The 14968-nt window shown below is 44.2% G+C and overlaps 1 protein-coding gene across 3 annotated transcripts in view; it reads right to left on the reverse strand.

Annotated features, from left to right (window-relative positions):
- SLC16A7 (solute carrier family 16 member 7) overlaps window positions 1-14968 on the reverse strand; it is a 187689-nt gene that overhangs the window by 100547 nt on the left and 72174 nt on the right. The gene's annotated exons all lie outside the window — the stretch shown is intronic.

Genomic DNA, 14968 nt, shown 5'->3' on the forward strand with positions numbered 1-14968 from the left:
GACACTATCATGGCACCTGGAAGTGGGAAGAGGGCTCCCCCTGGGAACTGGCGCGGAACTGGGCCTACCCTGGGAAGCATCCCTGTGAGCTAGGCCCGAAGATATACCCTTGTAAATTGCAGTGGATATCAGTCTCCTGATACTGGCAGGCAAATTTTCTAAATCCTCAAGATCTTCCTCAGAGGGTTCCACTGGAGGCCCACGAGGAGCCAATTGAGCTGGTGGTAGATAATCTCTGGATCCCCCCTTCCCCTGGATCCTCCACCCCTGCCCTGTAATGCCTGGGGGAAATGGATGGGGAGGGGGAGGCCACCTCCCTTCTGGGTCTGGTGGGAGAGACAGAAGGTGAGGATGGACTGAAGCCCCTAGCAGGGGATTCAGAGGCCTGAGACCTGGCATCAAGAGGGGATCTGGTTCTAGAGGGAGAGTCAGGCCTTGAAGCTTGAGCACACTTCTCTGCCCTTGCCACCTGCTTTTCTAGGGCTTCTGTCTTCTGGACTCATCCCTGGTCACCGCACGGGAAGGGTGTTGTTCTGCCATTGGCTTAGAGGCCGCTGTTCTGGGCCTTAGCCTGCCTTGGGCCTCCTCCACCCCCTCTGCATGGGCCTGAGCATCCGAGCATCCATTGTGGAGGCCATGATACACTCACGTGTCTTCTGGGGCGTCTGCCCGGCTCTCAGCATAAATCTAAGTCCAAAGAAGCCACGCTCAGTAGAGCCAAGGCTCTTGGCGCTCTCGGGAGCGTGGGGAATCCTCCCTACTCCCTCAATAGGACTTTGTCCTTTCGTAATTTTAACAATTTAGAGAATCCAATTATCCAGATTAAAACTACTCACTAATTACCTCACAGGAGTCAAAGCTGTTGCTTGGACCAAAGACTGAGGGAACTGGGGGCCACGAGGGAAAGGAGGATACTTAAAGAAAAATCCCTCAGTCTTTGGACCAATCAGGCTGTAACAAACCCTGCTGTAGCCCCTCCCACCAGAGTCACTGGAAAACAACAAAATTCCACACTGGATCAATCGGCGCTCAGGTCAACAAGGGCCATGGCAGATGCTATGGCTCCTGGATATCAGTTGAAAAGGGGGCTACATGGCTCAGTTATTACTGCTAGGAACCCAGGATATGCAAAATGACTGGAACAAAAGCACAAAACTTGGACAACAAAAGAAATCTAGAAATCATTAAATATTACTACTACTATTGTTTGCTAGCCTGAACTGACGAATTGAAACTAAATAGTTAAACTAAAAGAGTTACTGCGCAGGTCATAAGGTCTTATCTGACAATGATGTACTGTGCATGCTTATCTTTTTTATTACTTAACACATTCCAGAGTCTTCCCTTTTGATCTTTGTCCATCTTCCAGGAAACTGGGAGACAGATTTGCTTTTACCAAAATGTAACGATTAGTTAGATTTGTTTTATTTCTTCATTTATTATTTTTGTATTAAAGTTTGTTTTTAATTAGAATATATTTTTCCGGGATTTTTTTATTTCTTTTCTTCGCACCTTAAAGAATATGCCTGTTTGGAAACGCCACGGTCTAAGCCTTGTCTAGTTCAGGATGAAATAATTCTTCCCCTGACAATTAATGGTAGCAGAGAGATTGTTATAATTTACGGCTGTTTTCTTCAAAGCTATCTTTAAGAGATAACCGGCTAGGCTACCTAGCCATGCCAAAGAAGAAAAAGAAAAAACATGGAACGAGCTCGTAAGGATCCATTTCTTCTGATACAGAGATTTCCTCAGAGGAAGAAGCTACAGAACAGATTTCTCCAGCAGCCGAGCCAACTGTGGGGGCAACTTTTCAACAAGAGAAAGGAGCTACAGAAGGTGAGATCTATGAACCGAGGTCAGTGGTTCCCCCTACTCATTATGAAAGCTCCCAAATATCTCCAAGAGATTATACCATATTGGGGGCAAAGCCAAGACATTCCACGTTACCAGAGCAACTTCACTCCCAAACTCTTGGAGATTATGAAACAATTGATGTCTGGCCAAAACCCTCGCAGCAACTGCCGGCAGAGGAAAAACACCCCCACGCAGAAAGTGAAACTTATGAATCCTTCTCAGGCACTGGGGAAGAAATGCCAAGCTATCGTGACCAGATAGAGCGTTTTGAAAAATATGCCAGAGAAGCTAGAGAATATTATGAAAGATGGGAAAGAAGTAGGAGGGGTTTCCCCACTCCTAAAATGTCTGAGGACGCCATCTTGTCTTCTTCTAAACAACCTAAGACACACCCCATAGAGGAAATTGCTTTAGGTGAATCAGAACAGAGAGATATGTACACGTCACCGAGGTCACCTGATCTCCTTTGTTCTACTACTTCCCCTGCCACGTATAAAGGCCTGATGCAGCCAAGAAGTGAAGCTGCACTGCCATCTGCTGGTGGAGAAAATTTATTAGAGCACAAGTTAAAACAATTGCACCAAAGCTGGAAAGATTTATCTATAAGTCTTCTAGATGCCCAAGTTTTGCCTCCAAAGGTTAAGTCTTCAGCGCCCCCTGGTGGTGTTGGATCCTCCCTAGATGGAACAAGGCAAAGCCAAAGGCAAATGCAAGGAAGTCAATTTAATGTTGCCACACAAAGGCCAATGGTGCAATTACAGCACCCCCTGGTTCAACAACCAGCTTTTCAACCTGCACAGCAAGTTGTTCAAATGTATATCCATCAGCAGGCACTTTCAGTCACTCCTTTGACTGGTGAGTCAAAATTAAAGGAGTCAGGAGAGAATTATAAAGCCTGGGTCAGTGAAATTGCACTCTTGCTTCGCAGAGAAGGCACACACTGTATGGTTTTTAATCCTCCTGCCCAGCCATGGACTCCTGCAATGAGAGATCTAGAGACCAGAGCAAGCACCACTTTGCTCATGTCCATGGAAACTGAACTCCAGGTTACCTTTCCACCTGATGCAACAGCCCAACAAATTTGGGCTATTTTGGAAGATTGCTACAGGCCCATTTCAATTGAATCTTCATGTTTGCTCATGTCATGGTTCGAAGTTGAAACCTGGTGAACGAATTGGTGGACATTTGACCAAACTGAAAAGGATGAGAAGTGAATTGAGAGAAAGTGGCCATGTAATTGATGATATCCATTACATGGATACATGGATAAACACTGTATGGTGTTTAATCCTCCTGCCCAGCCATGGACTCCTGCAATAAGAGACTTAGACACTAAGGCTTGCACAATCATTAACTCATTGAATTATGAATGGAAAGATGCCATTGCAAAGATTAACTACGTGCCTATTGCCCAACCACGTTTGCAGACTTTTAGTGGAGGAGGAAGCTATCAAATTAGCTACGCCACATCTGCAACGACCCCCAGCATCAAAGGCTCCAGCTAGACATCCCTTCCGAGGAAGAGGCTACCCTCCAAGGATGCCAAAATGCTACACCTGTAACCGTATGGGACATGACACCCGGGATTGTCCCCAACGAGTTCCAGCTCCCGTCACATACCAGCCCAGAGGAACAGACTCCAGAGGTAGAGGCGGAAGACAAGGTCGTCGTGGTCCAAGGCGTGATCCACAAGCTCCACTCGCAACATTGGCCATAACCAACATTCCACAACCTGATCCAAAGTACGACAGACGTCTTTTGTGGACTTTAGATAGTGGAGCAGCTGTGCACGTTACCCACAGAAAGGAACTTTTCACAGAGATGGGCGAGCCAGAGCCCGAGTATCGAGAACTGTACTCCTTCACCAACCACACTTGCAAGGTCATGGGAAAAGGAACTGTTTACATTGAAGAGCTTGATACATACATCCCTGATGTTTATTACATACCTTCAGCAACCAGTAATTTGCTTAGTCAAAGTCACTTGTCTAGAGATTTAAAGTTCCAGGTTCACCACCTCGAAAAAGCAAGTTACATAGTTAAAGATGGAGATATTGTTGCTGAAACCATGCTGATTGGTGGTGTTTATTACTTAAAGCCAAAGCCTAAAAAGCAAGGAGAGGCAAGTATGCAAACTCCAAAAAGGGACAGCACGGGCCCAGAGAGAATTGCTTCAGAGAGAGAACCCGTTGCTATGCCAAAGGCTCCTAAAGCCAACAAACAGAGAAAACAGAAGCAGATTGCTCAGAACAAACCTGAGGTTCCTCATGAAACTGTTAATGTTGAGAATTCACTAACTGGTAAACCTTTGCATTCCAGGTGTATCCACAAGTGGCACAGAAGATTGGGACATGCCAGTTTCCATGCTCTTAGAAAGATGCCGGAGTTCGCAAAAGGTTTGGATCTAAAGGGGTGTAAGGTGTTTTTGGATTGTGCAGTTTGCAGGAAGGCTAAATCCAAGGCAGCTGCAATTCCCAAACACGCTACATGCCTGTCAACACGCATTTTTGATTTGGTACACACTGACATAGTGGGTCCTTTCCCACCAACAATTGGTGGTAGAAAGTATTTTCTAACAATTGTAGATAATCATTCTAGATATGGATTTGTATATCCTATGAGAGAGAAATCTGAGACCTTTCAGATCTTTAAAGACTTTGCAGCTTTTGTTTCTACACAATACCAAGTTCGCATCGCCAGAATCCAGAGTGACCGTGGTGCAGAATTCATGTCTCAGCGTTTCCAGGACTGGATGCGTAAGAATGGAATTCTTCATCAGACATCCGCTCCATATACACCAGCTCATAACGGAGTCGTAGAAAGAAGACAAGGGGTTCTACAAACCATGATGCGTTGTCTCCTAGAAGATGCCAATCTTGGTAGCATATACTGGGGTGAAGCAATCAAATATGCAAATTACATCGTCAACCGTACTTGGAGCAGTGTAATAAATTAAACTCCTTTCTACATGCTGTATGGCTACAAGCCTGATCTCAAGAACCTTCACATTTTTGGTTCATACGCTATGGTGAACATTCCCTTAAGTCAAAGAAGAAAGGGAAGTCCAATAGCAAAGAGACTGAGATTTATGGGTATTGATGATAATTCAAAATGGTGCAAATTTATTGATCCTAAACATGTGATTGTTATTTCACAATCTGCTAATTTTGAGGAAGACATTGACTGGTCCAGGATTCATTCCAATGATCCTGGAGTTTATTTTCCTAGAGATGGTGTTGAAGATACTACGCAGCCAGATGACAATTCACAGGCAGATATTCCTTCTACCAGTTCTTCACAACCTGATGTTCCATCTTCACAAGCCGCGGATGCTGATGCTAGCGACGAACGTGAGGACAAGGAAGAAGAAGAAGAAGACTGGACTGTTGTTCCTAGACGTTCCAAGAGGGTCACAAAAGGAATCCCTCCACAACGATATTCATGGCAACTGACAAAAACACCAATACCTTTGATTTGCAATGTTACTCCTCCTCCTGAGACATTCACACAAATCAAACAGCTTCCTGATTCAGAGCAAGACAAATGGTATGATGCAATGCAGGATGAAATGGACAGTTTGAAGAAACTTAATGTATACACACCTGCAAAACCTCCAGCAAACAAGAAAGTCATTGGCACTCGATGGGTCTACAGAATCAAGAAGAAACCGAACGGTGAGTCTTTATACAAAGCCAGACTCGTAGCTCAGGGTTTCGCTCAACGTTATCCTGAGGACTACACAAACACTTACTCACCAACAGTCAGAACTGAAAGTGTAAAAATTGCTTTAACCACTGCAACTATTCTTGGTTTAGAAGTTTTCCAGTTTGATGTGGACATGGCTTATCTACATGCAGACCTAGATGAAGAGATCTACGTAAGAAGCCCTCCAGGATTCCGAAAGCAAGAAGGGGATACCTGGTTCCTGAACAAAAGTCTTTATGGTCTGAAACAGTCAGGTTTAATGTGGTACTTATGTCTTACTGACAAACTAAATTCAATGGGGTTTATTAAGTCCGAAACTGATGAATGCGTGTTCACAAAAAGATCTAACAATGCATATGAGATAATTCTTGTTTATGTTGATGATATTGTTTACATTGGTCCAAATAAGAAAATGAGTGAGTTTTTTGCCAAACGTTTGCAGAGATACTTCACACTGAAATCTTTAGGACACATTAGCACTTATTTAGGTGTTCAGATTGAAAAAACACAGAAGGGGTTTAGTCTTTCACAAGAGGAGAAAATTGACCACATTCTACATCATTGCAACATGAAAGATGCTAACACAACAAAGACACCCATGCAAACAGATTTTCACAACTTAACACATGAACCAAGTCCTGAGTTCGAGGATGAAACACTTTATCGTTCAGTCATTGGTTCACTATTATATATTAGTAGTTGGACCAGACCTGACATTGCACTTAGTGTTAATCTTTTATCACGACACGTAGGTAAGGCAACACAATTTCATTGGGCATGCATTAAGAAGTTGTTGAAATACCTGAAACACACTAAACACATGAAGTTATTGCTAGAACCAACACACACTGATCATCCACAGTTAATTTGCTACGCTGACGCTGACTGGGCAAGTGATAAGAAATCACGCAAAAGCACTTCTGGTTACATGATGTTCCTGAATGGATGTCCTGTTTACTGGCATGTGAGAAAACAGAGTTTTGTTTCATGTTCATCTACTGAAGCTGAATATGCTTGTGTTTCAGATGCTTGTAATTCTCTAACATGGTTTGATGCTTTGATCACAGATATCTGGATACGTCCGATTCGACCAATCACCGTGATGGAAGATAATGTATCTGTGGTTTATATTTCTGAGTCACATTTCACAGGTTCTAGGTCCAGACACATTGACATTCGTTATCAAAACACAAAGCAATTAGTTAAGCAAGGTTTTGTTAAATTGCAATATGTTTCTACACGTGATCAGATTGCAGACATGCTTAACAAACCACTTCCCGTAGGTCAACATGAATATCTGCGAAAGAAGATGTGCCTTAATTGATGATTTGATGACGTCAGCCCAACTAGCAAAAGAAGGGGTGTCACTGCGTTAAATTGTTTGCTAGCCTGAACTGACGAATTGAAACTAAATAGTTAAACTGAAAGAGTTACTGCGCAGGTCATAAGGTCTTATCTGACAATGATGTACTGCGCATGCTTATCTTTTTTATTACTTAACACATTCCAGAGTTTTCCCTTTTGATCTTTGTCCGTCTTCCAGGAAACTGGGAGACAGACTTGCTTTTACCAAAATGTAACGATTAGTTAGATTTGTTTTATTTCTTCATTTATTATTTTTGTATTAAAGTTTGTTTTTAATTAGAATATATTTTTCCGGGATTTCTTTATTTCTTTTCTTCGCACCTTAAAGAATATGCCTTTTGGGAAACGCCACGGTCTAAGCCTCGTCTAGTTCAGGGTGAAATAATTCTTCCCCTGACAAGGCAGAACCAACAGCCAAGGGGTTTCAAAAAAAGAATGATGCAACTGTGGAAGGAAAAACACCCAGAAAGTGATATATCTGAACAATGATTAATGGATCAAAGGAGTGGTGGGTTCCTGCCGGTCTGGTCTGGTACGACCGAATAGGTAGTAGAAATCGGCTGTACCATAGCATATTGTTAGGGCTGGTGGCCTGGCTACGCCCCCGTACTGGTACAGTCCCCTGGCCTGGGCTTGGTCACTCCCCTTGCCCACCCAGTCACCACTCTCTCGCCCCGCCCGTCTACACCATGCTTGTTCCACCCATCAACTTCCTTTGCCTGCTCAGCCTATGGGAGCCACAGCAGTGCCAGTCATGGCTGAGAGCTTTCGTTGCCAGTTGGCCACTGAAAAGTTCTCCCTTTTAAAAGCCTCCAGTGATGGAACCAGAAGAAGAAAGAATCAGTGAGTGGTTGCGCCCAGGTGGGGGGAAGTTGGGGGGGGGCTGAGTGGGTAAGAGCTAGGAGCGAGTGGTTGCATCCAGCCGGGGGATTGGAGGAGGTGGCTGAGCAAGCGCTGGGAAAGCAGGCAGGAGGGCCTTGGGGTGGGTGGGGTGGTGAGGCCAAATTGCACTCCATTGTGAGCATCTCTCAGCTGTTGTGTGCAGGGAAAAATCTTGCACAGTAAAGAAAAAATTCTCGTGAGTGCAAGGCAATTAACAGCTTCTTGCATTCTTGGGAAGTTTTTCTTTTCTGCGCAAGCATTTTTCCTGCACACAATGGCTGAGAGACACTCACAATGGGTTGCAATTTTGGGGTGGCAGGTGGGGCAGGGGATGGGGGGAGTCAGGCTACGAGATGTGCATCTTACGGAGACTGGTGGCTCTGGATTTTGTGGCTTGACAACCTGAGAGGTTGCTTTGGGCAGGGGCAGGAGGGCAGTATCCCCCCCCTCCCTGGGCGCCTGCAGCCTCAGACCCTGCAGCCTTGGAGCAAGATTTTGCATAGTAAAGAAAATCTTCTCACATGTGTGAGAAGTTCTTAACTGCCTTTACTGTGCAAGTTCCTGCAGGCTCTGAGGCTGCAGGTGCCCAGGGAGGGGGTAGAATGCTGCCCATCTGCCTGTCCCCTCCAGAAGCAACCAGGTGGGCCCTGGGATGGTCAGCAGCCCACACGCCATTGCCATGTGACCACTCTGGGGGCACAGCACATGCCCAGATGTGGCTGCAGCCAGCAATGGGATGCAAAGGAGTGACCGTCCAGCAGAACCAGGAATGTCCCAAGGTGGGTGGGGTGGTGGGGAGGTTGTGTGGGGCTGGAGGCGGCAAGGAGGTGGGCGCCAAGGTCACCCTGGGCTCCTGCAACAGGTTACGGCAGCTGCTGGGCAGCCACTCCTTTGTGTCCCGTTGCTGGCTGCAGTTGGCTTTCTTCTGGCGATCCTTCCTCTCTGGGGCAGAAGGTCTCTCCCAGCCAGGAAGGATCACCAGGAGAAAGCCAACTGCAGCTGGCAACGGGACGCAGCAGCTCTTTTGTCCCTAACTGCAGCAGTTGGTGTAGGCAATTGTCCTGTGCGGCCACCGTAGCTTCGCCAGAACTGGCTCCGCTTGGTCACTGTAGCAAGTATGCACAAAAGCAGAGACACCATGGTCTGGTGTTGCCATGGCGGCGGCAGAGGGTCGCAGAGGGGAAGGAACTCAGTGGCCCCACCAAGGAGGACACGGCCCCAGTCGACCCGCCAAGGAAGTCAAGCTTTACCTGGAGAACATCGACGAGTTTGTCACTAACTAGAACTGAACCGTGAGTGCGGGGTGGGGGGAAAATCTGTGGGGGGGGGGTCACGGTCACTAAAAAGCTTTATTATTATTACAAACAAATAAAATAAATAAATAAAATTTAATTGTTGAGATGCTTTTAGGCCCCCAACTCAAATCCTGCATCCTTCCCCCAACGTGCTCTACTCCAACTCCCATCATCTGCAGTGGGTGAATAGAGATTGTGGCAGGCCGAGGGTCTCCTGATGGGGAGGGTGACTAAGCAAGAGGGATTCGAAGGGGCTACCCCTGAGACTTCTGAGATGGAGCCTTGTTGTCTTCTGTTCTGCAGGGGACTGCAAGCATCTCATAATATCCTTGGCCTTTGAGCCTTCGTCTCACCCTCCAAGGGTAAAAAGAGGGGGTCCTCTTTGGCAATTTAGGGAGGTGGGGCTGAGTTTTCGAATGGCAGGTTTGGTTATGCATCCCTTTATTTGGGGAGGGGGCTTATGTGCTTCCCCCAATCCACAGCAGCCCTGAACTCTGGATTCCCCTCTTGCATTAAGGAAAATAATGATAAGTGATAATAAATGTATTTCTCTCTGTATGTGTGTGTAGTAAATGACACAAAGAATGGGATGACTTCTCCAGAAAAGAAATGTATAAACTATACAATTGTACGTGTGTGTATAAACAAATATTATATGCATTAGTATTGTGTGGTGTATGGTATGGTATGCTAATAGTAGTAGTATAGTAATAGTATAGTATATTGTATAGTACTGCAAACTATAATGCCACGACAGTTTAAACTGCCGACTTCACAACAACAGAGTTGAAACTGTTTCACATTTAATATGTGAGTGCAGCAAAATTGCACAAACTGATTACAAAGCTAGACATGACTGAGTTGCTAAATTAATCCACTGGTCATTATGTAAAAAATACAACTTACCTGTATCTGAAAAGTCATGGGAACATAAAGTGGAAAAATTGTTGAAAATAAGAAGGTGAAGATCTTGTGAGACTTTTGAATACAGACGGATCATCATTTGGAACACAACATGCCAGATATCACAGTTGTAGAAAACTAAAATACGCAATTTATTGATATCGCAGTACCAGGAGATGCCAGAGTCAAAGAAAAAGAACTGGAAAAAAAATCACGAAATATTGCAACCTGGCCATCAAAACTACACAATTATGGATGAAACATGTGACAGTGATATCCATTGTCATCAGGGCACTTGGCACCATGTCCACAAATTTTACAAAGCACATCAAGAAATTGCAGCATCCTGCAATAACACCAGCGGAACTGCAAAAAACTGTGCTACTCGGAACATCATATACTTTAAGAAGCAGTGACGTGAGGTGAGGTTTATGGCTGGTGAGGCTGGTGACGTCATCAGGAAGGCGGGGAATGGGACCATGTGTGCTGGAGGCTGAGGCTGCCTCAGCCTTCAGCACACGTGATCCCATTCCCCGGCTTCCTGACCGCGCTTTGTCGGCTCGCGCTCCGCGATCCCCAACAGCAGCTGCTTTTCAGTGCTTTTCTGTGCGTCTGGCGTTTAGGACATCCGGCTATCTACCTAAACACCAGATGCACAGAAAAGGATCGCGGAGCGCGAGGCGGCGGAGCGCGCTCAGGAAGGCGGGGAATGGGATTGTGATCCCATTCCCCGCCTTCCTGAGCGCGCTCCGCGATCCCCAACAGCAGCTGCTTTTCTGTGCGTCTGGTGTTTAGGATATCTGGCTATCTACCTAAATGCCAGATGCACAGAAAAGCACTGAAAAGCACTTCGCCTCCAAGCCACTTCCTCCTGATGACGTCGCCGACGTTGCTGCTGGGCGCGGCCGGACGGAAGTAACCAGAGTGGTGCCGAGGGGTCCAGGTGAACGAAAGAGTGAGCGAGAGAGCGATGGAGGATCAGGCAGCCCGATCCTCGGTCGCTCGTCTGCCAGACTGCCTCGGTGCCACTCTGGCTATTCCGTCCATCCGCCCTCCTCTTCCTCTTATATATATGAAACTCCCTTGTGGATATTATTATTATATATTATTATTTCATGATGAGAGGTGAGGCTCTGCCTCCCCTGCCTCCCCTGACCGCACGTCCCTGTTAAGAAGATACTTGGTTGATACCTAGAACGCTGGCAGCAACCCGTATCAACTATTAGCATTAGTCAATGCTATTTGTGACACATTTTTGTCAGATAATGAGGATTTAATAGCTGTCAGCTGATGTAAGGTTGTAAACCGTAATCTGTAAACTGATGCAACGAGGATGATTCAGCAATACAGGTATTGCCTCTTTAAGACTCTGATAGGGTCCACACAAGTCATTTACTGTTTTAAGAGATGTCTATTTACGGGAGGCCATGAGAGGGCGGGTCTCTCTCTCTTTTAGTGTATCTCTTGTCAAGTATCTCAGTCTCTCCTTGTGTTCATAGCTGAGTGGTAAGGGATTTATCTCCATGTGAATGTCTTTATATATTTGTATATAAACCACTATTAATATTAAGGCTCTATGTACTGTGTGCTGTGTTTTGCTCCTAGGTTTATCTCATAATAATAGTTCCACTGCCAAAACTCTAACAGGTTATTGGCCCAGTCCAAAGAGAAGGCCAGAGTGACTAGAGAGCTTAGAGAGAAGAGCAATCCAATGTGAGCTTGCACCAGAGTAAGTGGTTTATTTTGTGTTACCAGGCAGCATGGCCTCCGTTGGCATAATGAGAGGAGGTTTCTTGATATCTTGGTTGAATGACACAAACTACCTCTCCTGGAATATGAAGATGGAGATGTACCTATGAAGGGAGGTGTTGTGGACAATTGTTACTAATCCACCAGCAGTCCTGGATGATGGTGACCAGAGATGTAATGAAAAAGCATTAGCCAGCATAATTCTTGCTTTCGAAAACAGTCAGCTGCTATATGTAAGAAGTCTCCAGTCTGCGAAAGAGTGCTGGAAGGCATTGTCCAGTGTGTATGTGAGAGAGATTGCTGGCAGTAAGGTGTTGCTGACTAGGAATCTGTATTAGACACATCTCAAGCTGGGAGAGTGTATGTCCACACATTTGCAGACTATGAGAAGGGCATTCCTTGAGTTGGAAGAAAGGGGAATGACTTTTACTGGAGCACACAGATGTATATGGTGCTTAGTTCCTTGGACAGTTCTTGGGACATTCTTGCCCAACCCTCTGGAACGACCTCCCCCCCCCCCGATATCAGAACCACTACCAACCTCTGCTCCTTCCGACAGAAACTCAAGACCCACCTGTTCCAATTAGCTGGCCTAGCCCATTTATAGTCCCATTTTTACCTCCTGGCAAACATTTTATTCTGGGGTAGCTTTTTAGGGTAGTTTTTAATATATCTCTAATTTTAATTTTAATTATTATTGTACAGTTTATATGTTACCTCCTCCATCTATATTTATCTATATTTATCTATATCTGCATGTATTTATATTGTGTTTTAATATGACTGTACACCACCCCGAGTCCCTTCTGGGAGAGGGTGTGGTTTTTAAATTAAATAAAAGTTAAAGTTAAAGTTGTGACTAGTCTAGAGTCCATGCAAGAACAGGATTCTAATCATGGCATATTTAACTGACTGTTGGAAGAGGAGCAGAAATGAATGGAGAAGAGACCAGGAAAGGGAGGAGAGAGCATTCAGCACAGACCAGTATCTGCAACAGTCCAGGATGCTGTCAGAGCAACTGAGAGAGTTAATTTTGTGAAGAGATGCTACACATGTGGTTCTACTGAACATCTCCAGAGACACTGTCCTGAGAGGAGGAACGGAGGAGCAGCAAGACAAGGGTGAGGATCTGAGCAGCAAATGTGAACAGTTCTCCAGTGTCATTTTCCCTGGCATCATCAACAACTGAACACATCAGGAATATGTGGTTGCTGGATAGTGGAGTGAGCCAGCATATTGTTAATGATCCACATGTGTTTTCTGGTTTGAAACCAGCAAGGCAAATATGGGTTAGTCTGGCTGATGGATAGAGAGCTGCTGTAAAAGGGGAAGGTAATGTGTATGTACCAGAAACAGATGCTACATTGCACAATGTGTTATATGTACCTGTTTTAGAACACAATTTGTTGAGTATATCCATGTTAGACAGGCAGGGTTATGAAATAGTATTTGCTGGGGGGACTCTATACCATGAAGAAAGATGGATAGGTAAGTGCACAAGGGGTTAAAAAGGATGGTCTGTACTTTCTGGGAATGCAAGAAAATTATTGTACATGTGCATTTAAGAATACTCTTACACATGGTAATTGTATATACCTGTTACATAGGATATTGGAGCATGCAAGTTTTAACGTATTGAAAAAGATGCCAGATAGCTGAGGGACTGAAGTTAAAGAAATGTAATGTATATTTGGATTGTACTGTGTGTAAGGAATAAAAAGCCAAAATGTATCCTGTAAGTAAGAATACAGGGTATTACAATTAGTTCATGCTGATTTGGTTGGTCCTATGACACCCTCTTTAGGAGGAGCGAGATATGCCTTAGTAATAGCAGATGATTACAGTAGCTATGGATATTGTTAGTTATTGAAAAATAAGACTGAAGTGTTGCAACAATTTAGGAAATGGGTAACACTTGTAGAATACAAGCATGGATGTAAGGTATGCCAGCTGCAAACAGACAGGAGAACAGTGTTTATGTCTGAGAGGTTGCAAAGGTGGTTAAGCAGTCTAGGGATACGGCATAGAAAAATGAATCCATAAACAGTGTGGCTGAGAGAAGAAATGGTGGGTTACAGACAATGAAAGATGCATTGCTTGTTGATGAAAGCATAAGTAAAGCATACTGGGGAGAAGCCATAAAGATAGTGAATTATATTGTTAATAGGTTACAGAGTGAGGTAATACAGGAAATGCCATATTTCCTGATGCATGAAAGAAAACCATCTTTAGTACATTTAAGAACATTTGGTAGTTATACCTGGGTGCATATCCCGAAAGCTACTAGAAGGAAACATCAGACAAAGGCCAGAAAGCTTTGGTTTGTTGGGCATGAACCAGGAATGAAGGAGTATAGGTTTACAGATGGTACTAAGCGAGTAGTGAACTCAAGATCTGCTAACTTTGCAGAACAGAACAACTGGAACAAGATACATGCTAATCATGAGGTATTCATACCAATATAGAGTTCTAATCTGTTGGCAGATGAGACCAAGTCAGATAGAGATGTAAAAGAGGATAGAACGATGATAAAACGTAAAAGCACAGATGACATAAATGCAGAAGAGGAGAGATCGGAAACAGCGACACAGGAACACATAATTCCAAGAAGATCTGAAAGAAGTAGTAAGGGTGTACCTCCTAAATGGTTTACTGCGAGTAAAGTCAGGGCATACAGTAATAGGTATGAACCTCAACAGTACCAGGACATTTTGGGGATATACAAAGTATGTACAATTACTGAAAGATGTAAATGTTAATATAATGTAATGTAATGTAAACATGTAGACATTAAATACAGTAATATGAGAGAAGCTGTAAAGGAGAAACTGATCAGATTACAGCATTGTTCTAATAACTGTAATATAGCTGATATGTTAACAAAACCTGTATCTGTAGAAAAGTATAAAGACTATGTCAAAGCATTTGGATCATCAGCTGTACAGCTTTAAATGGAAGGAGTGTCAGGTAATGAGGATTTAATAGTTGCCAGTTGATGTAAGGTTGCAATCTGTAATCTGTAAACTGATGCAATGAGGATGATTCAGCAATATAGGTATTACCTCTTTAAGACTCTGATAGGGTCTACACAAGTCATTTACTGTTTTAAGAGATGTCTATTAAGGGAGGCCATGAGAGGGCATGTCTCTCTCTCCTAGTGTATCTCTCATCATGTATCTCATTCTCTCCTTGTGTTTGTAGCTGAGTGGTAAGGGA

Source organism: Natrix helvetica, assembly GCF_964273705.1.
Source record: "Natrix helvetica genome assembly, chromosome: 6".
In the NCBI taxonomy this organism is placed as follows: domain Eukaryota; kingdom Metazoa; phylum Chordata; class Lepidosauria; order Squamata; family Natricidae; genus Natrix; species Natrix helvetica.